Source organism: Prunus persica, chromosome G8 (assembly GCF_000346465.2).
Source record: "Prunus persica cultivar Lovell chromosome G8, Prunus_persica_NCBIv2, whole genome shotgun sequence".
Taxonomy (NCBI): Eukaryota; Viridiplantae; Streptophyta; class Magnoliopsida; order Rosales; family Rosaceae; genus Prunus; species Prunus persica.
The window spans coordinates 5,176,274-5,195,354 of NC_034016.1; the positions used below are offsets into that span (position 1 = coordinate 5,176,274).

The window sequence follows — 19,081 nt, forward strand, 5'->3', positions numbered from 1 at the left end:
TCATCTAGTAGTACATCTGTCAGAGAGTTCGTCTATGTGGGCCAGTATATTTTAGGTGGATGTATCCGTTTGAAAGATATATGAAAGTGCTGAAGGGGTATGTTCAGAATCGTACTCGTCCCGAAGGTTGCATTGCTGAGCGGTATATAGCTGAAGAAGCGGTAGAGTGTTGTACTCAGCATTTATCTGATGTTAGTACAGTTGGAGTGCCTTCAAGCCAAAAGATGGGAGTTTCAAAGCCATTATCAGGTTGCACAGTGAGCGTAGTTGATCAGGACCTGTTGAATCAAGCACATCTATATGTCTTGGAGAATACGGAGGAAGTCCTACCTTATATCGAGTACGTATGAGCTTTATTCTTTAAGTTTCCATTTTAAATTATTTCTTATGTTTATCTTCTATATTTAGGACCGTAATGCTTGAATTTTTCGTGTCATGTAGGCAACATATGATCCACATCAAGACTGCTTATCCAAAATTTAGAAAGAGAACAAAGTGGCTGCAGGATAAGCACAATAGCACTTTCATTCAATGGCTACGCTTCAAGGTATATGTTGTTGAATAACATATTTCTCTTTTAATTTTCTTCTTATTTATATGTTAGATTGAATTAAGATATGATTAATTTGCAGGTTCAAAGTGAACTTGAGGAAGACAATCATGGCGTATCAGAAAATTTAAGGTGGCTAGCAGCTGGTCCAAACATGTCAGTGCCATTATATAGGAGCTATCTTATTAAAGGTATTAAATTCAATATCAAGGCACAAGATGATGTGCGGACAACTCAAAATAGTGGAGTTTATTTACTTGCACATACCATGCAAGTTGCTAGTGCCAAGGATAAAAACCCAATTCTCTCAAATATGGGTTTCTATGGTGTCATTCAAGAAATTTGGGACCTTGACTACCAAAAGTTTACAATCCCAGTCTTTAGGTGTGATTGGATAGATAGTTCTGGTCTTGTAGTCGACGAACTTGGATTTACCCTTGTAGATTTGAGTAAAATTGGACATAGGAATGACCAATTTGTTTTGGCTTCTCAAGTCAAACAAATATTTTTTGTTGACGACCCGATGCATCGTGGTTGGTCGGTAGTGTTATCAATGCCTAATAGAGAATATAATGATGTTATTGGTGATGAAGTCTTAGGTGATGTGATAATTGAGTGTGAGCCATTTACTAGAGGGATGCCAAATGTTGACACATTTGATGAACTGGTGGGTGAGTTAGGCGGTCAAAATATTCGAGATGGGTGTGAAGATATATGGATTGAATGATGCTTATGTAATTGGCAGTGTATGACATTAATTTTGTAATATATTGTAATGTGATTTCTTCACTTTCTACGTTCAAATAAAACACGACGTTATTGTGAACCAGTTATTCAGCATATTTACCGACGTCTTAAAGCAACGTAACAATGAAGAACCACGACGCTATTGTGAAGCAATTATTCAGGATATCACGTCGGGGAAGGATTAAGAACCGCCATGTAATTCAAAATAACACGACTCCAATCCCATAATACCGACGTCTAAAAAATGAGATATATAATCTGAACGTTAAAAAATTCGACGTCATCATACATTTTCCACGTCGCAAGTTCTTTTATAAACGAAGAGGAACGAAATGAATTCCGACGGAAATTCATTATAACCGTCGTCTAATAACAATTAAACGACGTTATTTGTAATACGGCTCTCATCATAATCTACGCCGTCTATATGTTCTGTAATACGGCTCTCATTTATTTAGAACCGACGTTGTTTAGAAGTTCAACGTCGTCTATATTATTAAGTGCGTCGTGAGTAATGAATACATATAAATACAACGTCGACTATATAAATGCCACCGACGTTGTTTCGCATTTCAACGTCAACTATATAAATACATACGTCGTAAATAATGACACTGACAACTATTTCCACGTCATCTTTTTTAGAAAAATCGAAGTGGAACATTTATTTCACGACGGTTCTTTGTAAATAAGAGACGTAGTAGATTTCAATAACGTCGTCTTCTCATGTATTTAAAGACGTCATATTTTTTCTTGTCGTGTAAATTGTATTTAACGGCGTAGTATTTTAGTTGTCGTCGTTGTATGTATATCTTGCAGCCTTGTTCTTTTAATATGTGTCATATTTTTCCTTTTTAACGACGGTGATTTGTTTGAGTTGGTCGTCTATTCTCATCCTCGACTATTTTCTATAACTTTAGCAGACTAAACACGTCTGTTTTTATTTTTCCTGACGTTGTTTTATTTAACAACGTCTAAGATTTATCGTCGTTGTTTGTTTCTGAAAATAGGACGTATAAATTTTGTAATACGACTCTCATATATTTGTAACCGACGTTGTATTGTTTTTCAACGTCTACTCTATAAATACATACGTCGTAAATAATGACACTGACAACTATTTCCACGTCATCTTTTATCGAAAAATGAAGTGAAAAATTAATTTTACGACGGCTGTTTTTATATATGCGACGTAGTAGGTATCAATAACGTCGTCTTCTAATGTATTTAAAGACGTCATATTTTTATTGTCGTGAAAATGATATTTAACGGCGTCGTATTTTTATTTTCGTCGTTGTATGTCTATCTTGCGGCCTTGTTCTCTTAATATGTGTCATATTTTTCCTTTTTAACGACGGTTTTTTTAGAGAGTTGGCCGTCTATTCTCATCCTCGACTGCTTTTTTAGATCTTTTTGCATTACAAAGACGTCGTTTTGTATTTGTTGATGACGTTGTATATTTTAACAACGACGGTGATTTAGCGTCGTGGTTTATGAGGGAAAAGATGACGGTGGATTCCACGACCATTGAAAAACCGAATACACGACTGTGATTTACCGTCGTCTTTTTGCTTTTTTGTAGTAGTGTGTTTGTTCTCGTGATGGTAGGCTGAAGTTCCTCATTGCCTTGAAAACTATTGCTTGGTCAAAAAGTTAACTTTTCTTTAGTGTGCGAGTGTGCCACTGCTAGTAATGAAAAATCCTAACAGACTTCGAAAATAGATAACTTGCGCCCCAAGTTACTGATTTCTAAACAAGTGAATGTGAATTTGGGTGAGGAATATCTCCCAAGTAAGTTCTTTTCTTGCCTCAGACTGGTGAGCACTTCACAATTTTCACAGTACAATATTGGTAGTTCTGGCCAGAATAAATGATGAGAAAATGAACTGTTTTTTAGGCAGAACTGCCTTTTACAAAACTCAAAAGGGAAAAACCAACTCTAGAAAGACAAAAAGAATGCTGGACTTCCATTTCTGCATGGATAGATGCTTCTGATCCGAGCTGGACTTGGTATGTCTGTGCTGAACTGGACTGTCAGCAACTTTAATTGTCAAGTTTCAGCTGTAAATCGATACCAACGTTCGAGTTTGGCATAGCTTTAATCTATTTCAAGTCCTATGAGACTGTTTGAACGGTCAGAATTGCAGCATCTTCAGTCTGAAGGGGTAGAAGTCACTGGATTAAAGGATTACTGAATTGGAACTACACTGTGATGCCTGTTTTGCTTTATCAGGGCTCTCCATAAATTTGTTGAGGTTTTCATATTTGTAAAAACCCAGGCTCTGCTTGTTTTGGCTTTTGCTGCACCAAATTTGCAACGAAAGAAATCTCGTTTTTTAGACTTTTCTCTAAGTCTGAAACTAATTTGTAGCTTGCTTCTTTCTTGTGGCTCAATGAGCTTTTGGTTGCTTCAGTGTTTTGAAGGTTTTTGAGATCAAGGGATCATTTTGAGTTTTTGCTGTTGATTGATTTTTTTGGTTGTTTGATTGATTGTCTTTGTTCTGTTCACCCTTTCTTATATTTATAAGAAATGTTTTGGAGTAGGATTTCTAATTCTTTTAATAGTGGGTGGTAAAATTTCTCAAAAGATCTCTCATTTTTAAATGCAAAGAAAAATGGGTTCTATCAATTTCTGGCAGATAAGCCCTCAATAGTTAGTTCCTAAGGCAGTCACTTCCCTATTTTTCTTGAAAGAAAACCTAACCCTTCTTCCAATTTAACTGCTCCTTGTAAGAATTCAAACTGTGATGGTTAGTTTTGATCTTCCAGATGAACAACTCCATGCACCCTACTTATCTCTTTTAGAAAATATAGCCTGCTTATCTCTTGGAAATGGCACCTGTTTTGGTGCAGAACTTCTCTATAATATATAAAATTCTGACCTTCTTCTTTTGGCTGAGCAAATATAGAGAAGTCCTTCTGTAACACCTGCCCTTATTAATTTCCTATCAACCTCTCTGTAATAGTTGAAAATTTTGACTTTTCAACGTTAGTTAGTCACGTGGGTTTGTTTAGGAAAGATCTTTTGATTTTGTCAACCTTCTAAGGGTAGATTTTTTAGATGGTAAAGAAAGGTTGGGCTAGTCTCTTTTTAGTGGATAAGAAAGCCCCAAATATTTCCGTCTTATGGCCCTTTTTTTGAAAAAGAGATGGGCCCAGTGTGCTAGAAATTGGCCCAATCTTAAAAGACTCTGATGGCTGCCCATTATTTTGACATGGGGTTTTTTGATTTGGGCTATTGATTCCAATTTTGAACAAAAAGCCCAAATTGCTTGGATCCTGGGTTTTGTCTTCCTGGGCTTCCATCGCTGAGCTGGGCGTGCATATTTTGGCCCAACATAATTAGATCATTACAGACACCAAACCTCTCTATCCAGCCATGAGTGAATTATAATAATAATCATCAAAATAAAGCGATAATAATAATATTAATGATAACAACAATGATAATAATAATAATAATAATAACAACACTAACAAAAGTAATCCATGGAAATACCATAATCATATCTTCCAAACGCGTACCCTCAAACTAAGAGCTACGTAAATAAATCCCTGATGTGTTCAAGCTAATGCATAGAAATCTCTTTCTTTCTAGTTTATCATAGAATTTTAGTGAGCCTCTCACCACCTACTTTCCGTTCCATCTTATTCACATTTTGCTTAAACACATTGTTTGTCCATATATACTCGACTTTGCCTAGCATATCAAAAGGCACAAATACATCTTGCATCAAGGGACTTTAAATTCTTTCTTTCTAGTTTAGTAATGAAGATTTGGGGATTCGAACTTGAAATCTATTCCAAAAGACGAGACGGTCTCAAAGACCCGCGGTCAATGGTTTGGTCAAACTTTACTATTTTTGGTCAACTGGGCTTGCGGGGCCCATGGCCTCCGATTTCAATTCTAAAGTTCCTAGAGGTCCAACAAAGTCTACTGAACACATCCTGAAAGTTTGGTCTCGATCGAGGAGTCGGATTGCTCGCGATCACACGAACAAACGGTCACCATTTTACATAATCTTTGAACCATTGATTCAGAGTATCCGGGACCCCGATTCTCAATCCGTTCATTCCTACACAATCCTAGAGGTACCTAGATCAACATATTTGGAAATGGAGTCAATTCAACAGTCCGAATGTATCGAACCCGGATAAGGCCTAATATGCGTAAATCCGATCGACCGTCAAACGATAACCAAATTCAAATCCGAGCATGCCATCATGCTCGGGACGACACGGGGAACATTTTAGGACCAAATGAGCCACCCAAACATGGCCCACAAGCCACCACACGAACCGACAACGCGTGGGAGTCTTGAGAAAATTCTAGAGACCTAAAAATTCTCGAAACACCCAACAATACATATACCTACGTGATCAGGACAATGAGTAGAGTAACTTTTGCTCTTGGTTTAGTTTGTATAATAATGTTTTGGAGCAACTTTTGTTCTTGGGCCGCGGTTAAAAAGTGGCCAGAACTTACTGGAATTTCGAACCGAATACCGACTGAAACTTTGAATCGTAAAACGAGTTGCAAAACTTCAAAATCTATCCTAACCAACCCAACCATCAGCTAAATCACGTTGAAAGCATGAGAAAGCATACTTAGATAGACAAAAATGGAGGCAGAAATTGTTGAAAAGTTTGACGAAATTTAGGCATGTTTTTCGCCATTTCGGGCAACGATGATTGTCAGTTGCGGCGGAGGAAGGATGAGGTGGGAAGAGGAAGCTGAGCCAGTCGTTTTGGTACCGGTCTTGTGGCCAACGGTGGTCGAACGTGAAAACTACCGGCCAAAATGTGGCTAGCTGGAGCTTGGTGGCGAGGAGAGATGAGAGGAAGAGAGAGAGAGAGAGAGAGAGAGAGAGAGAGAGAGAGAGAGAGAGAAGAAAAAATCTGGGTGAGAGAGAAAAGAAAAAATCTTGGTTTGTAAAATTTCAACTTCGAGTTATTTACGATTGTGTCCAAAATAACCCTACCCCCAAGGGTAAAATTGTAATTTTGCAATTAATTAAACTAAATCATTTATATATATTAAATAAATGGTTTAAAGTTGGGTCAGGATGTTACAATTTACTCCAACTTTTTTCGTAGAGATCGAGGGAGAAGAAAGAGAAGGAAGTTCGATGGTCAAAGAATCTATGTGTAAATATTCCCTGTGTGAAATTTTGCTCAAACATTAATGTTGCAATTCGTCTTTGAATAAAAATTTTCATTCTTTAGCATGTATATATGTGTATATATATATATATATATATATTGTACAAGCAATATATCATATTTGGAGAGAGGGAATTGAAGCATAAGTCTCAGAAGCAGGGTAATTATATTCTTAACCACTTTAGTGGAGTATGGATTTATATAGTTGTGTTGTGTGTTGGGCATAATAGATAGATCATGTCATCATCCATGCATTCTTTCCTGGTGTGTCCCATGTTTTCAAGAACATACATATTTTGTTTCACGTTTCAAATTTAAAACAAGCTCTTTTTAAGGACTTAACTACTAAAAAAATTGAAATAGAAGACGGAGAAAAACCGTTGTCTTTTTTCTTTGAAAATCATTGTTAAATTGACCGTTATTTTTTGAATGTTAAATTACAACAGTGATCCATTGTTGTCTATTAATTATAAAAACGACGCTTTTACTATAAACTGTCGTTTATTAAAGGTAAAGCTAACGGTTTTGTTAAACGAACCGTCATCTATTAATTGTAAACACAATGGTGTGTTTGAAAGAATCGTCGTTTATTATATCTAAAGATGATGGTTTTTAACCAACATCCTAACTCTAAAGACGACGGTTGTGTTGAAAAACCCATCGTGTATTATCTAAATTTAAAAATAAAATAAAACATAAAGATTTTCAACTAAAATGAGGTCGGCTTGACAGCTTTCGGTTTTAGTATAATAAATATTCAATATCTTCTTAGGGTCTCCCTTTCTTATACAATTTCCATGTACAAAGCATGATCATGCGAATTGTGAGGCTAATTAGGCTGAAAACGCTTTGACAAATTTCAATCGGTATAATTAATTTGGATTAATTTGTTCTGTAGTGAGCGTCTTTAATTTTCTTGAAACTATAAATATATATATATATATATATATATATATTGGGGTGACATGCTCCTTATTATCTTCCAACCAAAAATAAAATAAGATAAAATAGGATAAATTACAGTAAACCCCCCAACCTATAGGGTCATTTACGAGTCCATACCCGATTTTGGGGACATTTATGGGTACATAATGTCGCGGAAAACCTACAGATTGCCCTATCCATTAGCGAGTCCGTCAGGAAATCCGTTATCTGCCTACGTGGCAAACACTACTACATTTTACCCTTTGCGCGACGAATAACAAAACGTCGCGCAAAGTCCCATTTAGTCGCACTAACTTCAGCGCGACAAAAAATTCGTCGCGCATATTCCGTCGCGCGAAGATCGTGAAGAAAGCCTTTGCGCGACGAGGTAAAACCATTCGTCGCGCAAACATGTGCGACGAGTAAACCATCGTTGCACCAACGGTATGGAGACGAAACAACTGTTCGTCGCATAAAATTTGCGCGACGAACAAGTATTCGGCATACGTATATTTGCGCGACGACAAGACTAGCGCGACGAAAAACCATTCGTCGCGCAAAACTTGTTTGGGAGACGTAGATGTTCGCCGCAGAACCATTCGCGCGATGAGAAAGTTTTCGTCGCTCATATATTTGCGCGACGAAATTTCTGTCGTCGCGCAGACGATATGCGCGACGAACACATTCGTCGCGCAAAACTTGTTTGCGAGACGCATGTATTCGTCGCGCAAGAATTAAAAGTAATTAAAAAGTTAAATTTTTATTTTTTGTGTGGGTTTGCGCGACGAAACATTTGCCGTCGCGCAAAAATAATATTACATTTTTTTATTTTTTTTATTTTTTATTTTAAATAAAATTGGTTTTTTTTTTATTGATTAAACAATGAAATTGCAATAAAAATAAATTAGAATAAAATTCTTTTATAAAATAAGATAAATGTATTACAAACATATAAATGTTTATGATGAAAATAAATACACTAATCAAATAATGAATCAAAATCAACCGTGTCGTCGCCAGTATGCTGCTCGGAGGTCTGGGCATTCACCGGGGCAGTGGTCTGATGGGGCTGCGCGGGATGGACGGGCTCGGAGGTCGGCGCATCAAAATGCGGGACTGGAATGCCGGACTGTGCGAGGGACTGCAGAATGACCGACATCTGGCTCTGAAGAGTGGCCACCTGTGCTGTCAAAGCAGTGACCTGACTGTTTGACTGCGCCGATGAACGAGGTCTAGGCTCCCTCCTCCGGGCATTCCCCATCCCTCGACAATATGTCCCCGGCCTCCTCCCGAGAGTCTGATCCAACGTCTCCGTCAAGATCTGAAATCCAGCATCCTGTGGAGGAGCCACAGACTCGATCGGGGTCTCGGGAGGAAGCTGGGAGGCGGACTCCTGAAGAACCAACTGGCTCCTCTCCACCATCGTCGTCTGTTGAACATAACATAAAATATAAATTAAAACATGCATATAAATTGAATGCGTAACATAAGAATTAAAATTAAATAATACTTACATGAAGGGACTCGGCCAACTCATTCCCGGGTCGAACATAAACGTCACCAAAGACGTCGATCTCTGGGAACTTGGACCCCTCCTAAATTGAACAAGAGAAGAAAAATATTAGTATGAAAAAAATAAATTAATAAAAATGACATTAAAAATGAAATATAAATTTTGTGATTATTACCCGACGCCGTGCATCCATCCTATACGAAAAGGGTCTGGAGCCGGAATGGTGGAGAAGGGTCTTCTTCTTCCTATTACCCTTATTCACTTGGGCTTTATTCTGTTATACAAAAAATGAAACATATTAGTTAAAATATAAAAAATTAAATAATAATGAAATAAAAAAATAAAATAAACATTAATAAGTAATAAGTAATAATTAAACAAATATAATTAAAAAAAATACCGCAAATTCGGGCGCTTGAAAATGAGCGCAGAGCCACTCCCAACTATCCTCCCGCCCCTCAAGCTCCTTCGGGCAACCCTCATGAAGAGCGACTTGCGGATCATCATAGGCCTGAAAATGGTGGTGCAAGTCGCTCTTCCACTGCTTGTACCTCTCAGCGAAGAGTCTGTTGAGGTACGTCAACGACTCTTCGTCGAGATCCTCCAAGTTATAGTTCGTCTGTAATCAATTAATTAGATACGTTAAGTAATAGAAATATACACAATTTTAAAGAAAAATATTGAAAATGTAAGGTACATACCGACAACTGGCCGCGAACCTCCGCCTTGATCTCGTCAAGCATGACCCTCCAAGACTTCCATTGCATCGGGCAATGGGTTCGCACGACGTGGCCAATGTCGTGGGCCAAGGAGCTATGCAACTCTGCCGTCGGTGCAGCCCGATGGCGCTAGTCGTACCCGATGCTGATACGACTGTTGGTCACCCGAGTGACCTTCGCCGTCTTCAGCTGACGACACGGTCCTCGGGTGTTCTTCTTCGCTGCAAAGCAAAAGGTATTAATGTTAAATAAAAAAACATTGTTAAATTTCAATATAAAATTAACAATACAAAAGTGTAGTTATACCTGACTGTGATCCCGAGGCACCAGTACCGTCGGTCGATGTCGTGTCGATGGAGTCGGTGGGCCGGTGCCGCCGCCTAGCACTAGCTGGCTGCGCCACGGATGACGCAGATGACGCAGGCGCCTGGGGCGACTGGGACGCCCCGGGACCAACCACCACGTGGTCCATCAAAGCTGGAGCAGTGGCAGCAGATGCCGACTGAGCCGGGGGATCCGAACTCGGTGCAGTCGTCATCGTCCTACCACGTCTAATCAAGTCTGACATCTACACATTTAATTTCATTCAGAATTTAAACTAATTAATTAAAAGCATAGCATGACCTAGGGTTTGGAATTTCGGAGTATCCGGGACTCCGATCAACGATCGGTCGAATCCTAAACGACCCTAGAAACACAAACGTACAACTACATGAGTTTCAGTTCGATCCAACGGTCCGAACATATCAAACCTGGAAATCGCACAATAGGCGAAATCCGATCAAGACTCAAACGGCAACCAAATTCAAACCGGCCAAAACCTAGGGTTTTAATTCCTATTTCCTATAGCGAAAATTCACAAAATCCTAACCAACCATCAGCTAACCAGTAACATATCCATCCAGCCAATCAATCATAACAAACATACAGAAATCATAACACAAATACAAAATCAAAATCAAAATCAAAACTGACAGAAATCATCATAACACAAATACAAAAATAAAAACTGAATTAACACATACTTCAATGGACACAGAGTCGATAGAGGCTTACAGTGGCGCAGAGAAAACAGACGCGGGAGTGGCCCAGAGAAAAGAGAAGCGGCAGTGGCTACGGTGGTGAAGGCAGGGAGGCTACGGTTGCGAGGGCGACGGCAAGGAGGCTACGGTGGCGACGGCGACGGCAAGGACGCCACGGAACGAGCGGAGGTGGCTGAGGTGACGGCGGAGAGAGAGGACATAATTCATTGCGCAAAATCGTTTTAATGAACCTTGCGCGATGACAATTCCGTCGCGCAAAACAGCATTAATGAATCTTGCGCGACAACCTAATTTATTCGTCGCGCAAAGTTTTTGTTCACCGCCAAAATTTTGGGATTTAGGGTTTAGGGCGAGGCGGAAATTGAAGGGTCTGCGCCTTTTGCGCGACGAAGTAAATGAGCGTCGCGCAAAGGATGATATTGCGCGACGGAAACATTATATTCGTCGCGCAAAACACATTCTCGGCGCCTGATATTGCGCGACGGAAACATTATATTCGTCGCGCAAAACACATTCTCGGCGCCTAAAAATTGAGATTTAGGGTTTAGCGGGAGAGGTATCTGTCTTTTGCGCGACGAAACAAGTAACCGTCGCGCAATATTACCTTTGCGCGACGACTATGTATTCGTCGCGCAAAACACGTCTGGCTGCAAAAATTTTGGGGTTTAGGGTTTGGCTGGAGCTGAAGGGCCATTGCCTTTTGCGCGACGAAGACGTGTTATTCGTCGCGCAAGTTCAAGATTGTGATTCGGTTGAAATTTTCGCTAAGTGTTCAGAGGGTTGAGGGATTGCGCGACGAATAAACTATGTATTGCGCGACGTTTTTGTTTTATTCGTCGCGCTAGTGTAGAATTTCATTGGGTTAAAATTTTCACTAAGTGTTGAAAGGGGATGGAGGGGTGGACTTTGTGTCCCAGATTGCGCGACGAACGAAACCATATCCGTCGCGCAATCATAATATCTTTCACTTTGCGCGACGATATTATGTGTTTCGTCGCGCAAAACCTAAACCCTAAAATGTAAACCCTAAACCCTGAGCCCTAAGCCCTAAACCCTAAACCCTAAAATAGTTTCAATGATCCAACCGGCAAACTTATTTTTTTTTTCTTGGAGATCGTATACGCCAAAAATCAAAACGACCAAACATTCAGATATCAGAAAACGGGACAAAATATTTCGACGGTTATAAATGAAAAGTCATGATTTAACGGTTATTTTAATACCGATTCCAATCATTTTTTATAGCAACATTTGTTGACCCTATATGAATACAATGACTGAATTTGATCTTCAATTTCAGATTTTTACACTAGGGGATACCACATAAACGTTAAGTTACATTTTGACAAATGTATGAACAAATTTTTGATTTTTGGTGAATATATGATTTTGATAGCACACGCAGTCTACAAAACTAGTTTCAGTCATCCAGCCGTCAAACTTGTTTTTTGACAATTCGAGATCTTGGACAGCAAAAATCGGCCAAAAAAAACATTCAGAGATTAAGTAACGGGGTAAAACTTTTCGACGGTTCGAAATAAAAAGTGATGATTGAACGGTTATTTGAACTCCGATGTTGATGATTTTTTGCACCAACAGTCCTACACTCCATATGAATACAATGAACTACTTCGATCGCCAATTTCAAGTATATATGTGTGTATATATTATACTATAACGTTACGTAATATATATTTGCGCGACGAAGTCACTCTTATCGTCGCGCAAAAGTACCATACGCGACGCACATATTTTCGTCGCAACACTAGCTTTATTCGTCGCGCAAAATTTACGCGACGCATTTTTATGCGTCGCGTATGGTGTTTTTGCGCGACGATAATGATACTCCGTCGCGCAAGGATTTGGCGCCATAACTCCACCTTTAATTCAAATTGTGTATGCTTTGTATTTTTTGGAAAGGTTTTGTATTCATCATTTTTTATGCTTTGTATTTTTTGGAAAGGCTTTGTATTTCTTCATCAAAACCAAGCTAAATTGATAATTAAGATTTGAATCGACCGAATTTATCGGTTTGACTAGATTGATGCCACTAATCATGAACCAAAGTCAAGAAAAATAAGTGGCACACAGCTAATATTGGAGAAATAACTTAAATTTTCTGTTTAAACATGAAGAAATAACTATATCTCAAAAGATAAAAATAATAATTGAAGAGGCCTTAAGGCATGAATAAATAAATAAATAAATAAAAACCAATCAACAAGCATGGGGTCGTAATAAGTACTGACGAAAGTATTGACTACAGTATTGACATTCCAATGAAGTTTGTGATGAAATATGGAGAATGAATACACAACTACATATGGACGACTGCATATATTCAAAGATTTGTATTACACAAAATGAATACACTAACATAATAAATTTACAAATAAATTCATTATTCATCATTTGAACTATAATAACTTTCGTTATCGTCGCTATCATCACTCTCGGTCTCCCAATCTTCTTCCTCCTCCTCCTCTATAACTGCATCATCGGCGTTGCTAGGGCCCACTGCAACATCGTATCGGGGAAGATCACCGAGGTCAATTGTAATTGACTGAATCGGTATTTCGACTGAAGACACTCCTTCTATTTGAAACGGTTCTTGTATAACATTTGTATCTCGAAGTGTTTCCGCATCATTTTCCATTGAAGATTCTAAACGTTGGTCAGCCACATTGTCGACGGCGTTGTCACTTGGGTCTAGTTCTGGTATATCATACACGTTCCTATGATCCATCTTCTGCACAACTTTCCACCCGTTCCCGGCTTTAGGGTCATCTAGATACACAATTTGGGACGCCATGTGTGCCAAAATGTACGGGTCGTCATCATACCAAGTTCTGTTAATGTTCACAGACAGTACTCCATGGTCGATTTTAACACTTCCCGCCCTATTTGGGTTGGTATCGAACCATCGACACTTAAACATGATGACTTGGTATCGATCTTTGTAAAGCAATTGCACGACAGTTGTCAGTTTGCCGTAGAAATCAATGTCCGTACTTTCGCCTCCACCTGGGACATGGACACCGCTATTTTGCATACACAACTTGTCATCTCGTGCGGCCCCCAAAAATTTGACGCAGTTAACATTACAACCCGAGAACAATTCAGCGCGAATTGGGCCGAACGCCAAGTTATATAACTCATCACTGTAAGTGGGGGAATTCGATGATTTCAATTTATTCACCTAATAGTATACAAAACCATTTACATGTTAGTCAGACAAAATTAAATACTACAATTTATATCTGTCAATTATAAAACACTTATAACTTACAGAATCCAAAAACCATTGTGGAAATAATTCACGGTGTTTCCGGGCAACCAAATGTGATGGATGTTCTCGCTTCATCATCTGTTCATGCTCATCTAAGTAGGCCATTATCTCATCACAATTGTTCAGTACGAACCAATGCGCTACCTCCATGTCATTTCTAGAAAACGACTCTCCTCGTCCAGGATCTCCAAATGGTCGTGCGCTTTGGGCAAAAACAGAAAGTTTTTCATTTCTCATACCTCCGTCATTATTGCGTTGAGGACGATTGAAAACCGTCTCCACATCTTTTAAATACATTCCACAGAAAGTAAGCGACTCATATTGAACCCAAGCCTCTATAATTGATCCTTCGGGCTTTGCCCTGTTGCGTACACTTTTTTTCAGCTCTCCGAGAAGCCTGCCAAAATAAAACGATATGATACAAATTAGCAAATTGTCGATAATGATGCATACACAAATTATAAAGATTATATACCTTTCTATTGGATACATCCAGCGATAGTTGACAGGACCAGCAAGCAATGCCTCTTCTGGCAAGTGAACCATCACGTGTATCATACTTGTAAAGAAAGCTGGCGGAAATATCATCTCAAACTTGCATAGGACTTGGACAATGTCATGGCGCAACTGAAACATGTCTGTCCTTCGCAATGTTTTTGCCGTCAGTTGGGAAAAAAATCTGGATAACAAGATGATTGGCTTCACCACATCTTCCGGCAGTAGGTGTCGAATACCCATAGGAAGTAGGCGTTGCATAAACACATGGCAGTCATGGCTCTTAAGTCCAGTAAATTTACCCCCATCGACATTCACGCAACGTGCGATATTAGAAGCATACCCATCGGGAAATTTGACAGACGATACAAACTTTAGAAACTCTTTTTTGTCATTCGGTTTCATAGAAAAGAATGCAAGATCCCTTCTAGCTTTATCACTGTATTTCTTCATCCATAAACCCCTTCGTATGCCCATTCTTTCCAAATCAAGACGAGCTTTGATCGTGTCCTTCGTCTTCCCCTCGATATCTAGAATCGTGCCCACCAATGTGTCGAATACATTTTTCTCAACATGCATCACATCTAGATTGTGCCTCAATTTCAGTTTCGACCAATATGGGAGCTCAAAAAACATAGGCTTGTGCGTCCAGTTCAAATGTGTAGAAGGTCTGGTCCGACTAACTGTTTTTCCGAACGGAGCAAAATCCAAACGGTTCAACTGTTCCAAGATCTCATCACCGGACCATTCTCTAGGTCTGAGGCGACGCTCTGTGTTCCCGTCGAACTCTTTATCTTTTTCCCGCCATTCGTGGTCCCATGGCAACCATCTCCGATGACCAAGGTAACAAACTTTTCCTGCGTGCCAACCAGAAGTTACATCTTCCTTGCATACAGGACATGCCATATAACCCTTTGTGCTCCACCCAGAAACCATTGCATATGCTGGGAAATCATTCACAGTCCACATAACTGCTGCCCGCAAAGTGAACATCCTCCCAGTTGATTTATCGTATGTGCGAACACCGTTTGTCCATAAATCCTTCAGCTCATCAACCAGAGGCCTTAAGTACACATCAATTGACCTGCCAGGATCCTCAGTTATCAAAACAGTCATCATCATGTATTCTTTTTTCATGCATTTCCAAGGCGGCAAATTATATGGGAATGCGAAAATCGGCCAAGTGCTGTGGTGTTGGTTTAGAACCCCATACGGATTGAATCCATCAGTGGCAAGTCCCAATCTAACATTTCGGGGATCAGCAGCAAACTCGGGGAACGTTCGATCGAACTCTTTCCATGCCTCCCCATCAGCAGGATGCCGCATCACATCATCGTCTACCCATTTTTCCTTATGCCATCTCATGTCTGTGGCAGTATGCGTCGACATATACAATCTCTGCAACCTAGGTTTAAGGGGCAGATAACGCATCACTTTTTGTGGTATCTTAGTCGTTCTATTCTGGGATGTCATTTTGAACCTCGACTCATTGCATATAGGGCATGTATCCAACGTTTCATGCTCTTTGTAGAATAACATGCAATTGTTTTTGCAAACGTGGATTTTTTCATAACCCAATCCAAGACCATGCAACACCTTCTGCGCATGTTTATGGTCTTTCGACAAACAATTGTCCGTCGGAAGCATTCTCTTGAAAACCCCCAAAAAGTAATCAAAACACAAGTTCGACATACGATACTTTATTTTTCCGTGCATTAGCTCCACAATGGCAGTGAGAACGGAAAAGCTCTCGCACCCCGGGTATAACTCTTGGTTGGCATTTTTTAACAGTTTTTCATACTGTTCAAACTCCGCACTGTCTATTGGTGTAGGCACGTCATCTTCCCCTTCCTGATTGATGTTGGTCGATGCGAATGGAAAAGCATCCTGTATAATACCCATGACTTGATCATTAGGATCCACAATAGGTTCAACATTGTCCACTCTCGGGGCATTTGAAGAAGAAGCATGGTCTACTTGTTCGCCGTGAAGGTTCCAAATGCTATATGTTTCAATCATTCCATTCCTTACTAAATGAAATCCAACATTTTCAATTGTCTCCCACAACGTGTTGTTACACCTCCTACAAGGACAACGGATTCTAGTTGCACCCGGGTTGTGTCTACGTGCAAACTCAATAAAATCCTCGATTCCATCCAAGTATTCGTCTGCGCATCTATTCGGGTTCTGTATCCACCTTCTGCTCATAATTCCTGAAACCACAATCACGACACAACAATCACAACAACTTCATACGAAGTTATAATGTCACCTTATGCCTCCGGTAAGGGCCCTATCCCATTCGGGAATGCATAGTCCTGTCACGTAACCTACGGCTACATGAGATTAGATTTCGACGTGGATTAATTTCGGCAGCATCTCGACACAGTTCTTGAAGTGGGCATAGGTATAAATACCTACGTACCACCCGAAGAACGTACCGAGATGACACCGAAATCTCCACAATCGAAACCTAATCCTGTAGCCGAAGATTATGTGACAACACTATGCATTACCAAACTGTCCAAATAATGGGACAATTCAAGAATTAATTGGACCTCAGTCATGCATTACGCATCCATGCACGAAATCCAACTAATCTCGAACGGGAAACTACGTGTTACTAAATATAAAAATAAAAGTACGAAGTTAATTTCAATTAACTTCGTACATCACAACACATTGTGCTATGTCACGCACAATTTCACAACATTATACACATATAACTTCACAAAAAAATTACAAACATAACAAACAAACTTTTACAATAACATACCTTCTAAATCGTTCTCCACCAATCACCAATCACAAATATCCCTAACGATAACAAAATTAATAGCGTTACTAAGAATTTACATTAATACATTTAAACTAACGACAAAAAATACATACCCAATGAACGTACTGAATTCACAGCAGAGCAATGGCAGGGAGAGTGAGAGAGAGGCAGAATGCAGTGGGAGAGTGAGAGAGAGGCAGAATGCAGAAACTGCATTCTGCCTCTGCAATGGCAGATACTAAAATGAAGAAGAAGGACTTTGCGCGACGAACAACCCAATCCGTCGCGCAAACTGCCGTCGCGAAAACCCACTTTTCCGTCGCACAAAAAAAAATTTCCGTCGCGCAATTACCTGCCGACATCAGGTTTTTTGCGCGACGAATAAAATTATCCGTCGCGCAAATAACATTATTCGTCGCGCAAGATTTATATTACGTCGCGCAAATAACATTTATTTCGTCGCGCAAGAAAGCAACGGCATTACACTTTACGCGACGAAGGTAATTCCGTCGCGCAAAAACAGTTTTTTCCACTCTGCATTTTGCCGCCAAAATTAAGTAACCCTCGTTTTCTTACGCGACGGTACTTATTTCCGTCGCGCTAAGGCGTCTTTTGCGACGAAAAAGTTCGTCGCGCAAAGGTTTTTACAGCAACAAAAATTAGACAATTTTCTGTCCATCTTTACGCGACGAAATATTTTTATTGTCGCGCAATATTGTCATGCGCGACGATTTTTATCGTCGCGCAAGATTCTGGGACCAAAAATAAAAACTGGGTTTTTTTCCCCGACCTTTGCTCGACGAAATTAGTTGTGGTCGCGCATAGATTGTTTGCGCGACGACGATATTTCGTCGCGCTAGAGTTCTGCTCTTTGCGCTACGGTATTTTTTTTTCGTCGCAATAGTGATTTTTGCGCGACGAAGATATTTCGTCGCGCTAGAGTTCTGCTCTTTGCGCTACGGTATTTTTTTTTCGTCGCAATAGTGATTTTTGCGCGACGAAAATATGTTCGTCGCGCAAACAGTAAATCGTAGTAGTGAAATGTGGATTCCATTTTTTAATTGACGTGGACTTACAGGTGGACAAATAAATAATAAAAAATTATATACATGTTAAAAATAAATTTAAAATAATATTAAAATCATTAAAAATGAAAAAAAAATAGAAAAAGGTAAAAAGACGCAAACAGCCCCATTCCATCCCCCCCTTCCAGCCCAACCTCCAACCCACCCTCCCCAAACCCTCCGATTTGAACGCATTCGATTTGAAAGAACAAGCTCAAGCCGTTTGAACGCCCAATTCTGTTTGAAAGAACACCCAGTTTTGTTTAAACGCGTTCGATTTGAAATCGTTCTCGGCCAGACTGGACCTATCCGGGCTGTTCAAAGACCATTCGTACGGCTCTGCGAAGGACAACGAGCGTTTCGTGTTGGAGGAGATGATGAAGAAGGTGGAGAAGGAGAAGACGATGCCCTCCTCCTTCCTCTGCCGCTTCTTCGTCCTCGTTGCTTGCCCAGTTAATTGACTGAACATCGGTAATCCCAAACAACAGGCCGTTTTCTGCAACCAGCCTAGGTTGCTGGGGAGGGAAGTCCATTCCTTGAATTATACTAAACGAATTCGGATTCTGATATTATTCTCAGCCAAGCATTTTCTATTTCATAGGCACTGACGTTTGGGATGCGAAATTTGACTGGCCTCGATGCCGTGAGGCTGATCGAAATTTGGGATGTGAAATTTGAAGTTGAACTCAACTATGGTTTGGGGACGGCGACGACCACGACATTGTTTTGGGGAAAATGATCAGATCTGTGGCATGAAGGAGGTGTTAAGGCTGGGATGGGTGGCCTGAGTAAGCT

The 19,081-nt window shown here is 39.9% G+C and overlaps 1 pseudogene; it reads left to right on the plus strand.

Annotated features, from left to right (window-relative positions):
* The window catches only part of LOC18766972, a 96,517-nt pseudogene that overhangs the window by 76,418 nt on the left and 1,018 nt on the right, over nucleotides 1–19,081 (plus strand).